We start from the raw sequence: 21,185 nt of genomic DNA on the forward strand, positions 1-21,185 counted from the left end.
AAATTATGTTTCTTTCTTCTGAAACCACAAGTAATACTGATTCCTTTAAGTAAAATTTTAATTAGGACTCACACAATATAAGCTGTAATGTATTGCAATTGATTTTAAGTATTCATGAGGATCTACAGTAATGGGTAGAAGCTTTTTTGTCTGGTGAGATCTGTGGTCTCTGCACAGGTCCTGTCTTCCTGCCACCTGACATTTGTAAGACTTGCTTTCAAGCGGTCTAAAAAGATGAGCAGGCTTGCCAGACTAATTTGTGTTTCTCTGCTGCTATGTTTTTGCTGTGCACCTGCTGAGGGGAAGGGCTGTTGGAAAGCAATGAGCTGATCCTGCCTCCAGGCAAGGGTGCTGCGGGGCAGAGCACGGCCTGACCACGGCTGCCAGGGCCACTGTGGGAGCCATCTCCTGGTGATCCAGCTGGACAGTGCTCTCCTAAGCACACAGTAGGATTCACCTGGGAGCGTCCGGCCTAAAGTCTCTGAGCCACACTTCAGCCAGATGAGATGTGTGTGGTCACCGGGAACTGTTGGCAGAATGCGTAGTGTACTGAGATTATTATCCTGAAAAACCAGGAAGTGCACAGGAATATTTTATTTGCCTCTCTTTTTTTTCATTTACTTGTGTAGAATGTGTGAGAGAGAATTTAAATTAAGAACTTGTGCTTATGTCTCCTTGGCTTTTTCTCTAAAAAAGCCTATCCATTTCCAGGTGCTGAGGAATGTGAGGCAGTTCCAGAGGGCAGGGCCTTGTTCCAGAGCTCTCTGGTTGTCACAGGCAAGGGGATTCAGTCATCAAATTCCTCTTACAGTGCCATCAATACAATGATGAAAACAGACCTTTTGGTCAGTAAATTACCGTTTTGGTTAGAGTTTGGGCCAGCAATTTTTTTTTTTTTTTTTCCACATCTCTGTAAGAAAAGGCAGATTTTGACTATCAGTTTACAACATGACAAAGCAACCAGAGGGAGAGAAACCTCAGAGTCTCTGAAGTGACACCAGACTAAATGTGGGTGTCCCCCTAGGGCTGGCAGATACCCTACAGAGGGTAGGGGATCCTACAGAGGTCCCAGTCCTAAAACATGCAGTCTCTGCAGGGTGGGATATCCCACCCTCCTGTGAAGGCAGCAGGGTCTTGCACAGTCAGAGCCAGCCTCAGCACCTGCTGATGTCTGCTTATTTTCAGTGTGACTCCTCTAATAAGTATTAATTATTTCTGTGTATAGTTCTTTCAGTAGTTACCACAGAGTTATTCCATTTTACACGTGGCAGAGGAGGTTAATGACCTGGAATCTCACAAGCACTGTATCATAATTATGTCAGTCATTAAAGCTCTAATGGTATGTTTGAAATATGGGAGAGGCAAAATCTCGTCTTGCTGTTCCCTCATGCTCCAAGGTGCCTTGTATATTTTCATATTTGCTGAACTCAGGAGAGGCCAAGGATGTTAACTCCATGTAAAAATGAGGCTGGCAGATCAGTGGTGTGTTTCATCTAATCTCTCGCCTCTGAAATTAGCTGCATTTGTAGGGAGAATTATTGTGATGTCTAAAGAGTGGCCTGGCTAGTGAGCGAGATTGTGCTGGCTCCATTCTCCCTGGTCAGGAGTTGGTTTTACACCTGTGGATGTGCCACTTCAGCCTTTTGTGTCTTTATTTCTTCTGCCATGTACCTTCTCAGTGACTGCAGTTGAATGAATTTCAGCACAGAGCTGTAGGATCAGGACAATAAGCCCCTGGTTTGCTGCTTTTGCACCAAAAATCCTTGCACAGCCAGAGAGGCCACAGTTAGTGACCACTTAGAGTGTTTCTGGTAGTGCAAAACGTTGTGGTATGGGCACCTGGATAAATCCTTAATTTCAGCTTCATTTTAACTCTGCTAAATACATAGGTAAGTTTTCCCTCGGTTTTATGTCCAGTGGCAGTTCAGATTACTTCCTCAGCTGCAGAAATGGGAAGCTGCTGAGGAATCAGCAGGGTGGGTTCCACACTTCTGTCAGCCTGCTAAAGGTTTCAGGGTTATCACGATTTTTAGTTTTGAAATATCGATTTTAAAGAACCAAAGCATAAATAACATAAATCTAAATTGAAAGATTTCCTTTCAGCTTTTAAATTTCAGATGCCTAAAGAGAAAAATCTTGAAAATACGTCTTGTTTGCCACCATGTGTGAGGACATTTAAGTGGAAAATAATTGGGATTGATATTTAAGGAAACCAGACTTGTTCATTTCTTTTTAACATTTTGTGGTTTATTTCTTTTAATTAAGCTTTTAGTAAAAATTCTGTTTCCTCAGTAGTTTTTAGTTTCTGTGATTAACATAGACCACATTGTTGTAGATTAAAAATTGAAATTTTTTTAACAATAGTAAATAAATTTACTATTCTACATTAACAGATTATACTAAATAAAGTGCCTTATTTACTATAGCTATGGTTTGTGCAATTATTTAAATAAATATTCAATTATTAATTTTAAGCACATATTTTGATCAGTGGGCTTGCTTGACATTTTCACTCAAAAAATAATTTTTATAACTACACAAAATTGGTCAGAATTTTTAGAAAATTTTGGGATAAAACCTCAAAGTTCACTTATGTGAAGGAGAACAAGGAAAAAAAGGGTTTCCTAAAGAGAGAAGTTATGAAAGAAAAGCTAAAGAACAGAATGCATTCATAAGCAGCAGGGATGAAACACTGACAATGATACTACTGAAAGGTTCCTGCTAACAAGACCACTCCCAATATACAAATATGTTTTAAATGGCCTTTTGGTATTCCTAGTAGTTGTAGATATTATTAAGGAAAATAAAAAAGCCACAAATAAAGAAAATTATTTTGAAGAAGTGTTTTTTTTTTAACAAATATTACTGATGCTATGTTTCATGTAAAAAATTTCATATCTTGACTTTTTTAATGATGTATCACAGGTTAGCTGCTGGTTTTCTTAGGAAAACATTAATTTTAAGACAAAAGCTCAAAATTGTCAGAAAAACTTGGTAATTTACCTGCTTTTTTCATTGTGATTCCTTTCCCAAACAATTACACACTTTGTGGTTTTATGCTGATTTGGGAAAAAAAAAAAAAAAAAGAAGAAGCTTGGAGATAATTCCCATAACAGTCTTTATCGTCATCACCTTTATCCATTAGTTTTTGCAAAGAGTTCTGTGACCGAATTTCTGTGCACTCAAATGTTTGGTTACAAATCTCTGCTGGTATGAACAAAAACCAAAACCAAAACTAAAACCAAACCAAACCAAACCAAAATAACAATCAAAAAGAGACGTTTCCATTTTGGGGTTTATTGTCAGGTATTGTTAATGTTTCATTTTAACTATATTAATCTAGAAGTTATGTGGCAGGGGAAAATGGTGGCACAATGAGACCAGATAAATACACTGAGTAATACCTCAACAATCCTCTAATACATTTGATGATGGTTGGGGTTGGTTAAATTTTGGGTGCTTTTTCTGTTTTTACATAATCTCTTTAGGAAATCCCATTAAGGAGAAAAATAGAATTATCTGTTTTGAAATGTCAGCTTTTTCTTTGGTGAAAAGCCTATCTTGGGGGTCAGAAAAGTACTCCAGCTCCTATTTCACATGCTTTAGGACTCCTGTAGAATTATGAAATATTCTTTTCCATTTTCCCTTAGTAATCAATCATAGCAAGCGTGTGCCACTGCATTGGTATTAGTTTTTATGCTGCATCTAAATCTGCAAAAACACAGTGGTAAATCACATCTTCTTTATGTACATAACAGTGATGTAATCTTGCTACTTAAATTTCACTTCATTGAAACATCCCTGCCTCAGGCTGTTCCCTGAGCAGTGTAATAAGCAAAAGTGGGGCCTTTTATAAAGAAATTTATTAATTGACACAGTCAGAAATCTGTACCTCTCACAATGAACTGATAATTCCTTGAATGAGATGTGCCCTGTCAATGAACTGATAATTCCTTGAATGAGATGTGCCCTGTGCAAGTGAAATTTTACACTTCAAGCCGTTAGCCAATACTGCGAGAATGAGCATTGTGGTGTGTTGCTATTCCTCCTAATTCTTATATTTTTATTATCTACATTTTTCAGCTGCATCTGATGGTGCAGGAATGAGGCCAAAAGCCGGGGGTTTTGTCAGCTTTTATTGTCCTTTCTTTCCATAGCTTCTCTATTTCTAGCTAGTCCTCTAAGGTAGTTTCATCTGTGTTTTTCTTCTCTTCTGCTTTTGTAGGCATAATGCTGAATCAATCTTATAATGGAATGAAAACCCCCAGAATATGCTTTTGCCACAAATTAACAGAGTGCTCAGGGTTTTCAAGTACTTTCCTGATGAACAATGTAGCTGATTTGACAGCAAAACTCGGCATGCCTTGATCAGAAAGCAAAAAACTTAAGCTCTTCTAGAAATATTACAGTGGTGCTTCTTCCCCAAGATTTTTTATTTTTTTTCAGAAGTATGAGGAGGATTTATTTTGCAAAAGGGAAGTAACCATGGGATTTCCGACAAAAATTTCTTACAACTCCATTTTTTAAAATGAAGAGCTGAGTGTTTCAGATCCATTAGAGGAAAATCTGCTGCTTCTCTCTAAAGCAGAAGGAGTTTTTCTCTTGGGCTTTGAAATTAGGAATTCAGCTACTTGAGGACATGGGTCTGCAATTTGCAATTAATAACATTTTCGTGAGTCATGATTGGTTTCATTTTATGCTTATAAAAAATATGTGAGCTTTCAAAGATATTTTAACCTTCATTTTTCTTCTGGTGCATAGCTGTGTCTGAAGTTTATTGGTAAAGCTGTAACTGTAAATATTTGGCAACTGGCAATTTGCATTGCTTAAGTTAATTACTTTCACTGTGTTATTTACACTCAGTAATGAGATACTTTTGAAAACTAATTAGATGTCCTTGCTTAGTTGCAAAAAATCTTTTGAAGGCATTTAAAATTCAATGTTCACTGCTTTTTCTGTGTCATCCAGTATCAAAGAGGAGCCAAATCACCTATTTTTGTCCTTTTAAGTTGAAACAGGACTATTTCCACTTTCTGCTCAGGGAATAGTTGTGTTACCCAGCTTCAGGCGCATTGTTTATCTTCACTTTCTTTTGGTGACAATAAAGAGGTTTCTGCTAAAGGAAATTGTAGAAGAAAAGGCATATTCAATTGTTTTTCTTTATTGATCAGGACAAGGGAAGACACAACTCCTGTACACAGGGGCCAGTTTGCAAAGGCAGCTTAGTCTGGTTTCAGAGGGCCGAAGGAATGACCTCAAGTGCACTGTGTAATTACCCTAATTTACTTCCATTCCTTAATTAAAACTGTGTCATTTCTTATAGCTTTTGCCTTGTGAAAAGACATTTTTCTGCTCAATCTCATCAGAGGAAGAGTAATTTACTTCCTGTACATATTTTGATGACAGGCACACTATAAATATTGGGATTTCTTAGTCTTGATAATTTCACATGCTTTTGATGCCAAAGTCATTCTGCTGGATGTTTAATTAGAGGACATCAAAGAGGGTTATTTACATTTAATTCTGTAGTTAGTGTTTGGCCTTCTCAGTTTTATGCCAGACTTACAACACAACATCCACGCTGTCTGGTATTAATTTAACTTGTAAATAATTTATGTAATTAATTTACTTGGTAATCCTCCCCATCTCATTTTATGACTTTGCTCTCAACCAAGCTGGTGAAATCTAGTTGCACTGGCAAAAGGCTCAGCAAAAACAAATACTTTGGAATTTGTATCAGTGCCCCAAGATGGGTGTGACAGGTGACACATCTTGTCTGATGCTTCATAAAGCTTAACTGCTTGCAAAGAAAGTGTTAACCATCGGTACAAAAATGACTTCTAGGCTTGAATAATTATTATTCCTTTAAATACCTTGCGGGTTATGTTCCTAGACTTACTGACTCTGGGACGGGAGCTGGAATGGTCAGTCTTACGTTGCCACATTCCCTGGGCCTCCCGAAGTCTCACAGCTCTGGCTGAAAGAGAAATTGCATCAGGGCCATCATGCGCTGCCCCAGTAGGGAGCAGAAAGGCAGATAGATATTGAAGTGGAGGGAGAAGACCCATCTTCCTTGATCAGCATTGACTCTGTTTATTGACTCAATCAGTCACTTTTTATAACCGTGTTAATTAAGTTCATGCATATTGCAAACCCAAGCTCACAATAGGTCAGAGATAACACACCAACCCCTCCTTTTGTTTCCAATACCAAGATTTGTGTTCTCAAAACTTGCTTTTACTTTCCCAAAACAGCCAAAGATAGAATATCTACTTGTTATGAGAAAGCTGCCTGAGAACTCTGGTATGCAAGGTTCTCAAGGCCTTCATGTTTGTCACTTTTACTTGTAATTAAAAACAACCTGAGAACTTCTACTGTTTACAGAAACAGGCTGTGAGAATTTACTCCTCACAGCTGCCTTCTAAGCCATTTCCGAAAAAATCTCCAACACATAGAGTCAAGAGTAAGTTCAGGGAAATAACTCATCCAATACGATGGTAAACAAAAATTGCCAACTCAGTAATTTTTTGTTTTTTCTCATTATTTAAATAGTGACATCCATGAGACCTTGTTGGTCTGTCTGTCTTTTCTTTCATACAAAGGCTGGTGGGTTTTTGTTTATCAGGCACAGCTACTTTAAATCACTGTTGTGACAAAGTCTTTTTTCCCTTTGCTCATTGAGTGCACAGCAGCATCCAGATTTTGAAAGGACAGCAGAAGAGAATTTTTGGATAAAATTCTGAGGGCAGGTTCAGCTTTTTTATAACAAACCTTCCTGTCTCACTCTTGCTTCCAGCTCCCTGCTGGCTGGTCCTGTTGAAAATGTATTTTGGCCTTCATTGTCCAGTGGAAAAGGCAGCTTATGTACAGGAGGGGTGCACAGGATGATGGAGATGGTAACAGCACTTGTTTCAAAGGGATTTCGAAGTATGTTCTGATTGTGTGGAGATACCTACGAGCTCAGAGCATTTATTCTGCTGGAAGAACTCTAAACTGGTAAATCCTAGGTCTCCGCTCCAGCTGCCTCCCTGGCCTATCCCAGCATTGGCTTCCATGGTGGATAAGTCCAGCTGCAGAGCATCAGTCCTTTAGGGAAAAGGCTCAGTGGAAACAAACACCTCAACCCCCCTTGTTTGATGTGCAGCCCTCTGTCGGATCTCAATATCTCAGTCCTGAGATGCTGAGCCTCCGAGACCCTGGGGGGGGCTCGGGACTCCTGGAATGTTGCCAGAAGTGTCTGGTAGCTGGACTTTAACCCTACACAGGAGACGACAAGGATGAGGGCTTCACAGGGCTTCACCGGGTGAATGGTGAAGGGATTAGTTAATTAGAGGGTGAGACACAAGGTTTAAGATTTATGTACAGGGGGGTTTAGAGGAGTAAGATGGAGGAATTGGGGTGTGTCCTGTCCTCCTCCTTCTTCCTCCTCTCCTCCATCTTCTTTGGCCACGGTGGCACCTTTCTATTGGTTATTACTAAGAGTACACCGAGTTATAACAATAGATGGTATTGGGGAAAAATGATAAATATTGTATACGTAGCAAAGGGTATAAAGATAGGTGCCTGCCCCGGAGGGGGAAGGAGTGTGCCCATGGCTGACTGCTGTGCGGATCTCTGTTGGGCTGAAAGAACATCTTTTAGATAAACAATTAATAAACATAAAACCAGAAAGAAGAACTGAAGCCTCTTCTCGTCCTTCGATACGCGGGGCTGCCCCAAGGTCACCCAGGGCCTCCGGGCCACCTCCGGGCCCTCCAGGCCCCTCAAACAGCCGAGATAAACCCAGACTTGGCGTTCCCTGGACGGACCACGAACCACCACAACCTTTCGGGGGAAGATAAACCTGACACCCTCCTCTTTGAAGTCCCCTGCAGGTTTTGTCTGTGAATGTCGGAAGGAGACCAGAGGAAGGAGGAAACCTGGACATGAGGCTCCAGCAATCAGCAATGTTTTCACATTGCTGCAAAGGGAACTCTTGCCACAATATCCACAGTAAATAACTGCAATATCAGTAAATAGCTGCCTCATTTTATGGCCATGGCTCAAACAGCATGGCACATGGAACTCTGACAAACAGAGGGAAATAGTAAAAATAATAATCATTTACCCAGTCAGAAAACAGCAAGTTGGTTGAGTTGCCAAGTGATTGAAGTGTTTTTATTATTGGGAGGAAATAGTGAGTTTTAAGTTTCTCAGCTTATTCAGAATACAGTTGTAGAATATGTCTGAAAAGGCAAAAAAAAGATTGAGGAAACTTTCCCTGTGGCTGGGCATTTTTTTTCTGATATGGCAGACTAGGTCAGAAGCTGTGGGATGGATGGAGTTATAACTGCTACCCTTCATAACTTTACTGAAAATATTCTCTAAAGCCTTGGTTCCACAGGATTCAAATGCTGAGCCAGTTAAATTAATTTAATATATTGCATAAATATTATGCACTGATTTAGACAGGGAAAGAGGAAATTGGCTGACCTCATATTCTAAACATTAAATCACTGGAGCTTGGTAGAAAAGAGTGTGCTTCTTCTCCTCAATTCGCAGGTTTATTTATTTCTTCATCATTTTAGTGAAGCACTGACTTGTGGTGTTAAATACCCATTTTGCAGAATCCAGTGACGAGACAATAGAGCAGAGCGGTGAACACCCGTCAGGACTGATGACACAAGGGGCCCCACACAATCCAAGCAGCAGCACTGCCCTGGATGGGCAAACCCCTGGAAATTATTTTGGGTAGGGATTAGAGAAAGTCTCTCCACCCAGCTGCCATTGGCCCTCATGAACAAATACCCAACGTGAGCCAGTGACTTTGAATATCTGATTCTTGCAGCAGGCTTCCACAGCATTGACCTCTGATGTTCCATAGCAGAGGCTTGCATAACTGGCTGCCTGGAAAATCATCAGGAAAGCTGAGAAGCAGGAAGGATGATACAAACTGAATTTCCTGAGGGGTCCAGGTGCCCTTCAGTGAAGAGCAGCATGGTCCTCAGTAAGAGAGACTGAACAGCAAAGGGAGTAAGGAGCTGCAGTTGGGAGATCTTTTGTGAGGAAGGAAATTCTGCCTCCTGCAAATGAGAAGTGTATGTTCTGATGATAAAAATGTGAGTCCAAAGTGGAAAGTCATCAGGTGAATTAAAGGTTTTTTAACAAAGCAGAAGTGGAGTCTTTCAACTCAAGTAATGATCAAGTGTTGCAAGTGTTTCCTGAGTTGTATTTTCAGCAAGTATTACTGAGTTTAGATTCAGAACATGTCACTGTCTCAGGCAAGAGCTTTTACTTCTCCCAGCAAGTTGCTGCAAGGACTGTCTTTCAAACAGTCAACATCTTTTGAGTAAAGCTAATAGACAGACAGGAATTCAGAAATTTTTCTGACAAACTCTTGCTGCACAATCAAAGAATTCGAAAAGACTGGTGTTTTCAATTGAAAAATATAATGGTATTGCATTTTCTAAGCAAAATATAGATCTAAAGTAAATATATAGTTCTGAATCTCATTGGAAAATATCTTTCTTCTTGTTCCTGCTCTGCAGTGTTAAATATTGGTGGAAAATTTTACAAAATCAGCACTTAGCTGTTTCTGTGAAGAAATTTTTCCTAAGGGATGCAGAAGGAAATACTTTCAGCTCAGCTAAATATGTGAAGTTTGAACATGTACAAAGAAATGACCAAATTATTCCTGAGAGGTACTTATGTGTTTTATGGAGGGAATCAATTTCTGTAATGTGTTGACAGCGGCTTATTGCTTGTTAATATATTTAAAAGGCACTTGAGAGACAATTGGCTGCATTGACTGCAGAGGAAAAATTTATTACCTGTACCACAAGATGGGGAGGGTTGCAGGTTGTCCAAGTATTGGTTACTTTGAATGGACTCGGACTCAGTCTTTTTAAACTGTTACTAATGGAAATTTAGATTGCAGCTGTGTGAAATGAATCTATTGGACTTCTTTTTAAATTAATCTATTGGCCTTCTTTCTGCAATGTACAAGCTCTGTGCTAATTGGGTAATGGTTTCTTGTTACAACTCAATCTGCACCAGGGGTATTCAGGAAATAGACAAAATGAGCTGTCAGAAAGGAAGAACTGGGGGTATTGTAACTATAACATTAAAAAAAAAAAAAACCAAACCAACAACAAAGTTTCTGCATGCCCAAGCACCCAACATTTACTGGGATGCAGGGACTGCAGCCAAGCTGGGGCCCACAGACTGGCATCCCCCCAAAACATCCCTGTCCTGCAGAAAATGTGCCCACAGAGTCCTGCCCTGCCGTGGTTCTCAGCTTTTCCAGCTTTAAGCCGAGATGTGCCCAGGGACGGCCCCGCAGCAGGTGAAGCTGCAGCCAGATGAGGGATGTCTGTCCACCCCGTGTCCCTCCCTTTCCAGAGCCACGCCTGGCACTGGCTCTGACACTGCTGATCTCCAGCTGGGGGGCACCAGAGAAAGAGGACACAAAGTGCCTGAGCTCCTCCGTGCTGCAGCTCCAGGCACTGACAAGCCCACAGCCCCCTTTGGTGCAAAGCCACTCCACCAGGTCACACTAGCCAGCAGCACAAATCCTCATGTATATGCATTTTTCAGTCTGTCTTCCTTGAGGAATTCTTAATTTTATAAATTTCCCTCTTTGAACTCTTATGAACATAATTTTTCTTGAGTCTTTCAAAATCCTGCCGAGCAGACATAGTTTTTTTCACCCTGTCTTGTTTCTTCTGCCTGCCCTCATCCCCACCTGCTTTTCTTCATTATTCTTTTGTCATTTAAGACAAGATTAATGATACTGGTGGGCCTGGAGTATTCTTGAAATAAATGGCTTCTTTTATTGTCCCATGCTAAGCATCATTTTGGATTTCAATCACTTGGATTTTGCCTCTCAGCCCCCTCTGACAAAAGCATCTCTCCTGGATATATACAGTCTGTGAGATTTGTGTGAAGCTGCAAGTCAGTTCAGTGCTGCTTACCACTACTCATCAGTAAAATAAAAAAGAAATTTAAAAAACACCCAAGAAATATTTTTCTGTTGCTGTGATGAATACTCAGTAGCTTCTTTGTACAAAATCAGACTCACTGTGAATGACAAGAATTTTCTTTTTAAAGGGGGCAAAGATTCTGCTTGTGCAGGGAGGTTGGATTAGATGACCTCCAATGGCCTCTATCAACCATGCCCATTTTGCTTGATTTCATTAAAAGGAAAGTTGGGGCACCTTAATGTTAGAACTTTAGGGGGAAGAACCTGAGCAAAATTTTTCAGAAAAGTTAACAGAGAAAGAGGCAGGGTCATTCCTGGTCATGGCACCATTTGAAATTGGGTTTTGGTGGGGTTTTTTTCTTTTTTCTCTACTTTTCCTTTCCAAACAGGAATAAAAACAAGGCCCATAAAATTCTTTTTAGACAAGCTAAAAAAATTAAATAAATTAAGGACATTGAATTGAAATACAAAGGGACACACACCACTTTAATACATAAAAAGTGTTCAAAAGACTACCTGAATTAAATCTGATGAAGTGCAAGGTTAGGAAATTACAGGTTCATAGGTTTGCTTTTATCTATTCTGAGTTCACCATTGAGTAACAAAAATTAGAGTCCAGTTTCCTCTCACAGAGGCCAGGCTTTTCCAGAGAGCAGACAAGGAATATCTTCCTTCTTTCATTTCCAGCATGACAGAAGTCTTTAGTTAAGTTCCATGTTGCCCCAAATCATCTTATCATCTCCAATTAGGGTTTATTCTTCATCAGCACTTTACCTGGCTGGAGGCCAGCATTGCAGGAAGAGATGGATGTTTCAGTACCTTCCATGCCCCAGATCACCTTGCTCTCTGCCACTCTGCCTTTTGAATAGACAACATCCCAATTGATGACATTTTATCCACAAAGTCTGGTGATCAGATGTTCCTGCTGATACCAACCTTTTTATCTGCTTTGGATGTGGCAATACGTGGAAACACAGCCAAAGGATCAGGGCCCTAATTTTAAAAATGGGCTTTGTGCCAGGAGTGCAGTAACAGGAGAATGTTGTCACTGTTGAGAAAAGGAGAATTGATGGTTGTTTTTCTTAATAATTTTGATGACACAGCCAAAATTTGTTGAAGAAGAGTAGGAAGAAGAGGAAGGGGAAGAGGAGGGGGAAGGGGAAGGGGAAGGGGAAGGGGAAGGGGAAGAGGAAGAGGAAGAGGAAGAGGAAGAGGAAGAGGAAGAGGAAGAGGAAGAGGAGGAAGATGGAAAAGGAAGAGGAATACTAGGAAGAAGAGGAGGGAGGGGAAGAGGAAGAGAAAAATAGGAGGAGGAACAGGAAAAAGGAGGAAGATGAGGGTGAGGAAGAGGAAAAGAAAAGGAAAAAGCAGCAGTTGAAGAGGGAGAGATGGAAGAAGAGGGAGAGGAGGAAGAAGAGGGAGAGGGAGAGGGGATTTCATTGGTAACAGGAGCTCTGCAAGCTCTGTGGGTACTGGCAAGAAGGAAAAACCTCCCTCCGAAGGTGCAGTGAGTGAATGCCCTGAGCAGGGGCACAGCTTGCTCTGAGATGCAATTTCCCTTCCCTGCTGGTAGATGTACAAGTGGCAGTGCCAGGGGAGCCCCACAAAGGCAGAACTCGCTGCTAAGAGGATCATCTGAGATGAGATGTGTCTGTGTGTGTTTCTCCCTGACAGCTGCCACCTTGGCTGATGCTCCGCGTCTTAAGCGAGACCCCCCTGCCACTCAGGCCAAGGAAAGACAGAAACACAGAGCTCTCGAGGTCTCAGCCGGGATATCAGAGTCCTCCTGGGAGCCCAGCGGTCACTTGTCATCTGTGGAGTGGCTTTGTCATACGCACTGCTGGGAAAGAAATCTGTCAGAGACTTGTATATCAACACCACTTCAGCCAGCTTCTCCTGCTGCCATTCTCTTTGGGATTTACTGGTGCAGCAAGACCTTGTATCACAGTGGTGCATTTTACAGCCCTTTTGGAAGTCCTCTGTATACCAAGGGAAAATCTGGATTTAGGGATATACCTGTATTAGTTTTGAACACCACTATGAAGCAAGGAGGAGGGAAAAATTAAGCCAACAGAAAAAATAAGGATTAGGGAAGACCTCAAATGTGAATATTGATCAAGACAAACATTTGCACAGGTGAAGTCTGGTGTAGGTGAAGTATTTGCCCAGGTGTAGAAACTATTTCCAATTCATGTTTTTTACTGCCTGTTGGTTGCTTTGACTGGAGTATGAGTTTCACATGTCTGACAGACATACTGAAACCAATTGCCCGATTTTGCCTGATACACCTGTGTACTTGTCTGCAGCTGAGACTGAAGGCTGACAGGTGACATCCTCACGGTCTGACCTGTTTCAACGTCCCACCACAGAAATAAATCCCGTTTGTACCCCATAACCCACAGAGCTGATTCTGTCTGAGGCTGACCACCATCCAAGGAAGATGTCCCATCCTGTGTTCTTTGCTCTGCTGCCCTCTTGTGCAAGTGCACAGTCCAGCTCCTTCTGGGCTTTGTTTTCAAGGAAATCCCTTCCATGGTGGGCATGGCAGGATGGGCTGGGGATCACATTTCTTCTGGTTTTCCTGCAATCCATGCCAGTTCAGCCTGGCTGAAATGCAGCAGTAGCACTTCCATTCCTTCTAGGGCTACTTCACAGACCCTCAGAGAGAAAATTATTTGTGCATCACATGGTCCATAATAATCACTGCCAAGTACCTCTGAGGGGACAGTTCCACCCAAGAATCTCCTCTTGCTGGTGTCTCTTTGTAAGAATGTGCAGAACGGGTGCAGCAATTCAGATTCACAACCTGCCTGAATGTTTAAGTAAAGATAACTCATTCCATATGTTTTCTCATATGCTTCCTGTGTAAAATGTTAGTTGCAATGTGGTTTAGACTTCCTGAACAGACCAGCTAACACTAAATTGTCTCTGTCATAATACTGCTGGAAAAAAATATTCCAAATTTATTGCTTCTTTTGATTTTAGTTCACGTTCAGGGAAATTAAGTCAGAAACCTAGCTGGTCTGCATCTCTAGGGCATTGTAAACAACAAATTCACTTTTAATAAATAATAATGCAGTCAGGCTGAGAAAATATAAGACTGGGTTCTGAGCTAATATAAATCATAGCAGATATATGGAAATTGAACCCTGTGGATTTACATCAGCTAATGAGTCTCACCTAGGATTTATGTAATAGTTATATAAATCTCTTAGCTGAGGACCCATACTCATTTTGTAGAAATTCACCAATTCACCAACAAGTGTATCAACTCAGAGAGCAATTAAGTGTCTGACAGCCTCACAGAGACTTTCTTAGATGTTCCTTGACTGCAAAACCATGCCACCTTTTTTGCAAAATACACCCATTAATCCCCATTTAACCTGTAATTGAGCCTGCTGTGCTCAGGAGAGAACAAGCACCAGACAGCTCCATGCTGCAGACAAAAATAAGACAAATGATCAGTCTCATAACATCAGACTTGTCTAGACTGAGCAAAATTACATGGACCAAAAACCAGAAAAAAATGTCAAGGTTATCAAACTCCCTTCATGTCCTGTTGCTTAATGCCACTGTGCAAGCACACTCACAAAAGAATTTGTGCTCATCTCAGCAGCCTGATTTACTCTTCAGTGTGGCTTAACAGTTATACATAGATAGCATCAACGAGACAAAAATAGAGACAAACAACTCCCATGCCAACCAAAGCAACCCCTCTTTTGTAACTTAGAGAATTGCTGACACAAACTCAGGCCTTTCAGAGGAGGTGGTAGGTTCATCATGGTTAAACCCAGGCTGCACTCTGAGCATGTGGCAGATAGAAACAAGTTTTTATGAGCTACTGGTCCTTACTTCTGCAATTTTTATATACTTGCCCTAAGTGACTTATCTCTTTCCATTTTTCCCCTCAAATTTGAAAAAAACATCAGTTGACCAAATGGTTTTTCACAGCACACCCCTTCCTCTGACACACAGTTTCAGTTCATTTCTGCAGTTGTGCTGTTTTCTATAATTTGACCTTGAAGCTTTATTCTCTGGCAGATTACATCCAGTATCTCCTGAACTGGTTGCATTTTGCTGCTCGTTCCTACACTCCTACCTGGAAGCAGGAACCTTCAAACACCCAGAAAGGATGAGGTGGAGAGGAAGCAGCACCACCTGTGCCTGACAGCAGAGGTGCTGCCACCTCCATAGCCTCTGGTGACTGGACAAAGGTTGAGGAAGCAGCAACAAGAAAAAACATTTCCCCACAATGTGCACTGACTCTCCAGACCCTGAAGTGGATTTGCAGAGTACTTGGCTCTGAAGGGCTTTAAAATGCTTCTGAAAATGGAAAACTTTTTTATACCTTTTTTTTTTTAAGCAGAAAACTAGATTTTTTTCTTTCCTGCTTAATGTAGACTTCATGAACAAGGAAAAAAATCCTTCAGGAAAAAGACTTACTGAAAATCCCAGTGAGTGGTCAGAACTATTATGATCAGTTTTATTTTGAGGATTTTTCTCATTCCTCTTCACTAGTGGTACTGAAATAAGCCCAAGCATGTCACAAAGTCTCACTGATGCTGCTCTTACCAGCTGTGACTGGATATTAGGACAACCTATTGTTAAAATATTTGTAAATATAAAAAATATAAATTTTTTTATAAATTTGTAAATACAAAAAATATAAAGGTCAGAATTAAGGAATAGATCCTTGGGCGCCTGGCCCAGTTGAATCCACTGCTATGGAAAGACTCAAATGCAGAAATATCACAGGATTCAGTCACATCTCCTCCTCCTCCGGGGAAGTTTCCTTGCCTCTGGTGTACCAGACCCTGTCTGTGGCTGATCTTCTGTTAGTGCCACAAAGTTCCCATTACACCTCTGCCCTTTCACAGTGATGGACCACGAGGTTTCCTCAGCAGCTCACTCTGTGCTGAGATGCCAGTCACTGCCTGGTTTAACATAAAGCTTGAGTGAGCCCTGATCCATTTGTAATTCAGCTTCCAAAGAAAAACAGCTTCTCAAAAAACAAAACCAAAAATTCCTCTGTTTGGCAGGCTGTTATTTTCAGACTAAGCAGCAACAGAGCAGATTGTTCTTGGCTCTTGCTCCACATATGATATAGATGCTGGCTGTTCTTCAAACACATTTAATGATCCCATGCTACGTATGAAGAAACACAAATAGTAAGTAAAGGCAGGTGCGTTTTATTTGGCAGTTAAAAGATGCTCACCATTTAAAAGTGAATATAGTACAAGTTATCTGTGCAATAAAGTGAATTTATTGAGCAGAAAATAGTTTGCTTTATACAGTAAATCATTTTATGTATTGTAACATTTTTTTCTTTTCGGCATCGAGTTGAGCTATTCCACACTGAATACAATTAAATATGAATTGTGCCTGGAAGGACACCAGTTCTATCAAATATACAGGAGGCAAATATTCAAGTCTCTGTTCTCAGCTACATGTGGTGTATAATACATATACTTGTGCATCATTCCCATGAGAAATGCATCCACTTAACCAATGCTCCTCCTACAGTTTCAACTGCACAACTCTTGTTTCAGTTTCCAAAATTCAGATTATCTCCCCGCTACATATGGTGACTGTGCTTTTATAAAGCTTTCCCAGGGAACACTGAGAACCAACATTTACACTTATTTGAAGACCCTCATACTGCTAACATCACCTGGATTAAGTGATATACCAGTTTCTACTGTTATTGAATCTGAGCACCCTCTCTTCGTGTATTAAATGTTCTGTGGCTTTCTCTGGTATTCACCAGAAATCTAACATTGTGAATAAAATATCTGGCCAGACAGTTCTTGACAGTGTAAGCTTTTAGAATAAAACCAAAACATAAATAATCAGACAAAAAAACTACCCCAAAACCCACAGCACAACTTTGTTTAAGCCACATATGCAGTCTTTTTAAAAGAAAAATGCATAAAGGTACCTCTTACATTTGTTGACAAGTAAGCTTCGTTCCTTGCATACAGATATTAATTCCAATAAATTTTCAGCTCCTGTTTTATTTCCTGGATGTGCAGAGATGGAATAAAAACAAACAAAACAAGACAAAACAAAACACATCTCAAAACCCCACAAAACCCTGCAGGATTTTGATTTTAATTTTAATGTTAAAAAAAAAAACACTGAACATGTCGGGTCAATTTGAAATATTTGAAATATTTAGCTTCAAAAGCCAAGTGAAGGCTTTTGAAGCTAAATTCCATTAGTCATCACCAAGCTGAATTTGAGAAATTAAAAATTGAATAAGAAAAAAATTGACACTCACAAATAATTTATAATTTGCAATATCATGTTCTAGGCTACTGAGAGGAAAAACCTGCAAATAGAAAAACTTAAGAAAACTTTAAGAAAAAAAGAAATAGAGATCACTTAAATAGAAATTTTTTCACTGTGAGTTATTTAAGAATGAGGGAAGGCACTCTGACATTTGTTTAAAATTGGACTTTTCCATTGCCATGAAATTTCAAGGTCAGTACATTTTTTTTTTTTAAATTGTCATTTCTTAAATCCATGTTTTATTGTTGGAACATCTGATAGGTAATCAAATTTCAGGCTTTTAATCCTCCTGGACATTTTAACTTTTAGTTACTCTCGTCTTTTTATCTGTGCTTTGGAGCCCTCATATCTGTGTTTTTCTAAGCAAGATGCAGATAAAGAAAAAAAATAAAAGCAAATGGAGATATGGGTAGTTTGAAATGTGTTTTGTTATGGGTTTATCTTGCCTGTTTACTTTAAAGGCAAAGTTTAAATGAATCATTCAAGCACTATCTTTATCCAGTATTTTCCAAGATTTCAACTTCAACAGTAAAGATTTCTCAGGATTTTTTCTTAGTATTTTCTTCAGGATGGAGATTTCTCAGCTAGGCTGCAATGGTTAGTTTAATTAAATTCTTCATTCTGTTTTGCCACATATGATTTCTTTTATTTTTAATCTGTAGTCACCTCCACAAATAATCCAATTACAATTTGAGGGATTCTTCCTTTTTACAGAAGAAGACAGAAAAAAAGACAAGGCCAGAACAACCATAAAAATTGCTTAGACAGGTATTACACTAAAATTTAGGGTGGTACAGTTTCACTAATAACTTTTCTTTGATATCTTTTAAAGAGATGTCTAAATGCCCCCAAGAGGAATTCTCTGTCTGCCAGAAGAAATGAATCCTTTTGTGATGCTTGGAGCAAGTGGTATTGACACAGGAGCCTTTGAAAAGTTTCCTTCTTCATTCCCTTCTCCTAGGGAAAATTTCCTTGATAAAAAAATTACCCAACTGCAATGCCTGTCTAAAAATATTTTTCAATTGGCATATTTCAAAATAAATATTTCAGCCCCTTTCTTCCCAAGATAAAGAAATATTTTTTTTTTTCACAAGGACTGGACGTTATAATAATTTATTTCATTCAATATTTTCTCATCTGACTTACCAGAAGTAACTTACTAGTTCTGGATATCTAAACAGGAGAGTTTCTACCAGGAGCTGTATTTTCCTCTCATTAAGGCGGGCAGCACTTCTGAAAAATAAGGTCACTTCCACACCTGGAGAGGCAGATTTTCAGAGAATACTCCGATGGCCGCTTGCTGACCTCTAGTTGGAAACCTGTCTGCAAACTGGGAAGCTCAGTGGTCAAAATCCCCAAAACTGCCTGTGGGCTCCTGTGTTTCTGTGCCAAATTCCAGCCAACAAAACCCCAAAATAAAAAAAAATCTTATGACATGGAAATTATTTTTGGCAATTTATAAAATCTCAGCTAATATTCTCATTTTTCCAATGCCATTGTTAATGTCTCTGCTGGAAATGAGACTGGGTTGCACAATTTTGGGTCCAAAGATGCTGGAAAATCAGTTGTTCTCTCATAGTCACAGACCACATCTTGAAGATTGACACATGAGATGAGCAGCAAAATCCACACAGGGCCTCTATGAATGAATGGGAATGGACTCTGTGGAAATGTGGGCACTTCCTAGAATAGTCCCAGAAATAGTGAAATCATATTTTTCAAGCATGGCATGGTGGGCAAGGAAATATAGTACACTCCATTTTTAATATTTTTGTTTTCTCTGTACATCTGAGTCAGACTGCTAGTTTAAGCTGAAAAGTGTTTTCCTAAAATTTTAAATCCTCTGAGGAACAATTGGTAAACAGACATGATGTTTTTCTAGGATTTGTTTGAGTATCTCTAAAGGAAATGTGAGCTTGGAAGAAATCAGGGCTAAGATTTTTCCAGGGAATGCTGTTAATCTGACACAACAAACTCATCAATGAAACTCACAAATTACTTTGCACATGAGAATGGAGATCAGCAGATGCAGAACAAAATGTGCATTTTTAACATTACAAATATATACTCAAGCCAAGAGTTATGAAGCTGGAAGTGTCCAAATGTGTTGTTTTCTGAAAGTACTCTTCTGACCTGGAGGGACTCTGGGACAGCAGCTGACACAGCTATGGAATCTGAAATTGCCAGATTTAGGAACTGCAGAAATTGAGCTAGGAAGGCTTACACACAACCTCTCATGGGTATTACCCTCCCAGTTGCTCAGGATTGGAATTTAAAAAGATCCAGCTAGCTGTAATTAGCTTGGAGTTTGTCCCTCCTGCCATTTGGAAGGGCCTCTCTCAAGCCTTTCAGAAGAGTATTTTGCTAAATAATGGATCGGGTGAGCCAGATAAAGTTTGCGATTTTAAGTCTCATACATACTGAATTCAAACAGACTCAAATTCATTAAAAATTTAAAAAACAAAAGGAAAGAAAAAGGTCGTGCATGACCACATGCATGAAGTTTGAGGATGGAGTGCTTTCTGTGACTGGGCTGCCCTTTCACTCCGGTTTTGGTGTTTTATTCCATTATGTGCCTTCAGTACGGACTTAAGACTGAAACACATAGCACAGATTTGCATTTTTTCTGGGGTTGCATATGCCTAAGCTATCAACAAATTCAGATACATAGTTAATAACAAAAAGAAAATGGTTTTCAGTAAGACTTTTATTCTGGACAGTTATCAGTTCTCAGTTCTAGGTCAAAATTGATTTAAATTTTATTTGAGCTAAAAATGCAGACCACATAAATTTATAGTGTTTTCTGCCCTGACACACAAAACTGGACAAACGAAAAGTACATTTCAACAAGAAGTTCGTGAATTCTGGTGGAATTAGTGGCAGAGGGCTCCAAAAAGTGTTTTGTGTGATGTAACATGTTCAGCCATAGGACATTTGAAAATACTTCCCTCAGCACAGATAAAGGGAGAGCTCAAACTACCTTCACATTTATGGAGCACAATCAACATTGTAAGTGTTTAAATGAGGGATGATGAACGCTAATTTCTACTGAAATTTATCATATTGCTCAGAAGTTTTTTCTCATGTGAATCCAGATGAATCTAAACATGAACTTCTGATTCCCTGCAGAGTTGACTCACAGTAAAATGGAAATCAGGACTGTCTGTAAAAATGCATCCCATGAAAAAACTGATTGAGTTACGATCCTGTCATCATCCCATTGCAGGGGTTCCATACTGTTGTCTCCTTATCACAAAAGTTTCATACCTGCTTATTGTTTTCTCATGGGCTCCTCCTCAGAGCACTGACTCTTTCCTCTTTGCAAAGCAGCCACTGACTCCAGTTCCCTTCTCAAGGGGCCACCCCACACTTTTATAGCATCTTCTTCTCATTGGTCACAGCTGTGGCCTGTTAAAGTCAGGCCTGTCCTAATCTTTGATAATTGGCCCAGCTGCAACTCCTTAGGGGTAAGATTACTTTCTACATTATTTTCTTACATTCTATCCCCCTACAGGATCTGATATGGGTTACTCCACATGCCTATGGATCACAGAATTTTGAAGAGCAGTCTTCTACCATTTCTCTTCAAATACAAAACCATGGATTTTTGTAGCCTCCTATTATTTGCAACAACTTGTGTGAAAAAAACCCAACAAATTGCCTGTTATTTTGGGATTTTTGAAAGTACATGCCTTTCTCATTGAATGTATGAACATTTTTATCAATGTCTAATAAGTTTACAATTTTTCTTCTACCAGGAGCAAGACATTTTGCTGTCTTTTTTTTGATGAATGTATATGGTTGTCCCAGGGCCTCTCACTGGTCAGAGTGACCCCGAGAAAATGTTAGAAAGTCTCTTTTTCCAGTCCGGTGCTCAAAGAAGGAGTCAGAGCTCTTCAGTTCTCAGTCTCAAGGCTGTGTATTGTTCCTTATC

At 39.7% G+C, this 21,185-nt stretch overlaps 1 long non-coding RNA gene across 1 annotated transcript; it reads right to left on the reverse strand.

Annotated features, from left to right (window-relative positions):
* Positions 1-12,321: 12,321 nt before the first annotated feature.
* Positions 12,322-20,581, reverse strand: LOC135459730 (uncharacterized). The gene is made up of 4 exons (XR_010443083.1): positions 20,519-20,581; positions 18,398-18,509; positions 16,899-16,980; positions 12,322-16,105 (listed from the first exon to the last, which is right to left on the reverse strand). It is a non-coding gene; the product is annotated as an uncharacterized LOC135459730 (long non-coding RNA).
* Between the last annotated feature and the right edge of the window lie 604 nt (positions 20,582-21,185).

Source organism: Zonotrichia leucophrys, chromosome Z (genome assembly GCF_028769735.1).
Source record: "Zonotrichia leucophrys gambelii isolate GWCS_2022_RI chromosome Z, RI_Zleu_2.0, whole genome shotgun sequence".
NCBI classification, from domain to species: domain Eukaryota; kingdom Metazoa; phylum Chordata; class Aves; order Passeriformes; family Passerellidae; genus Zonotrichia; species Zonotrichia leucophrys.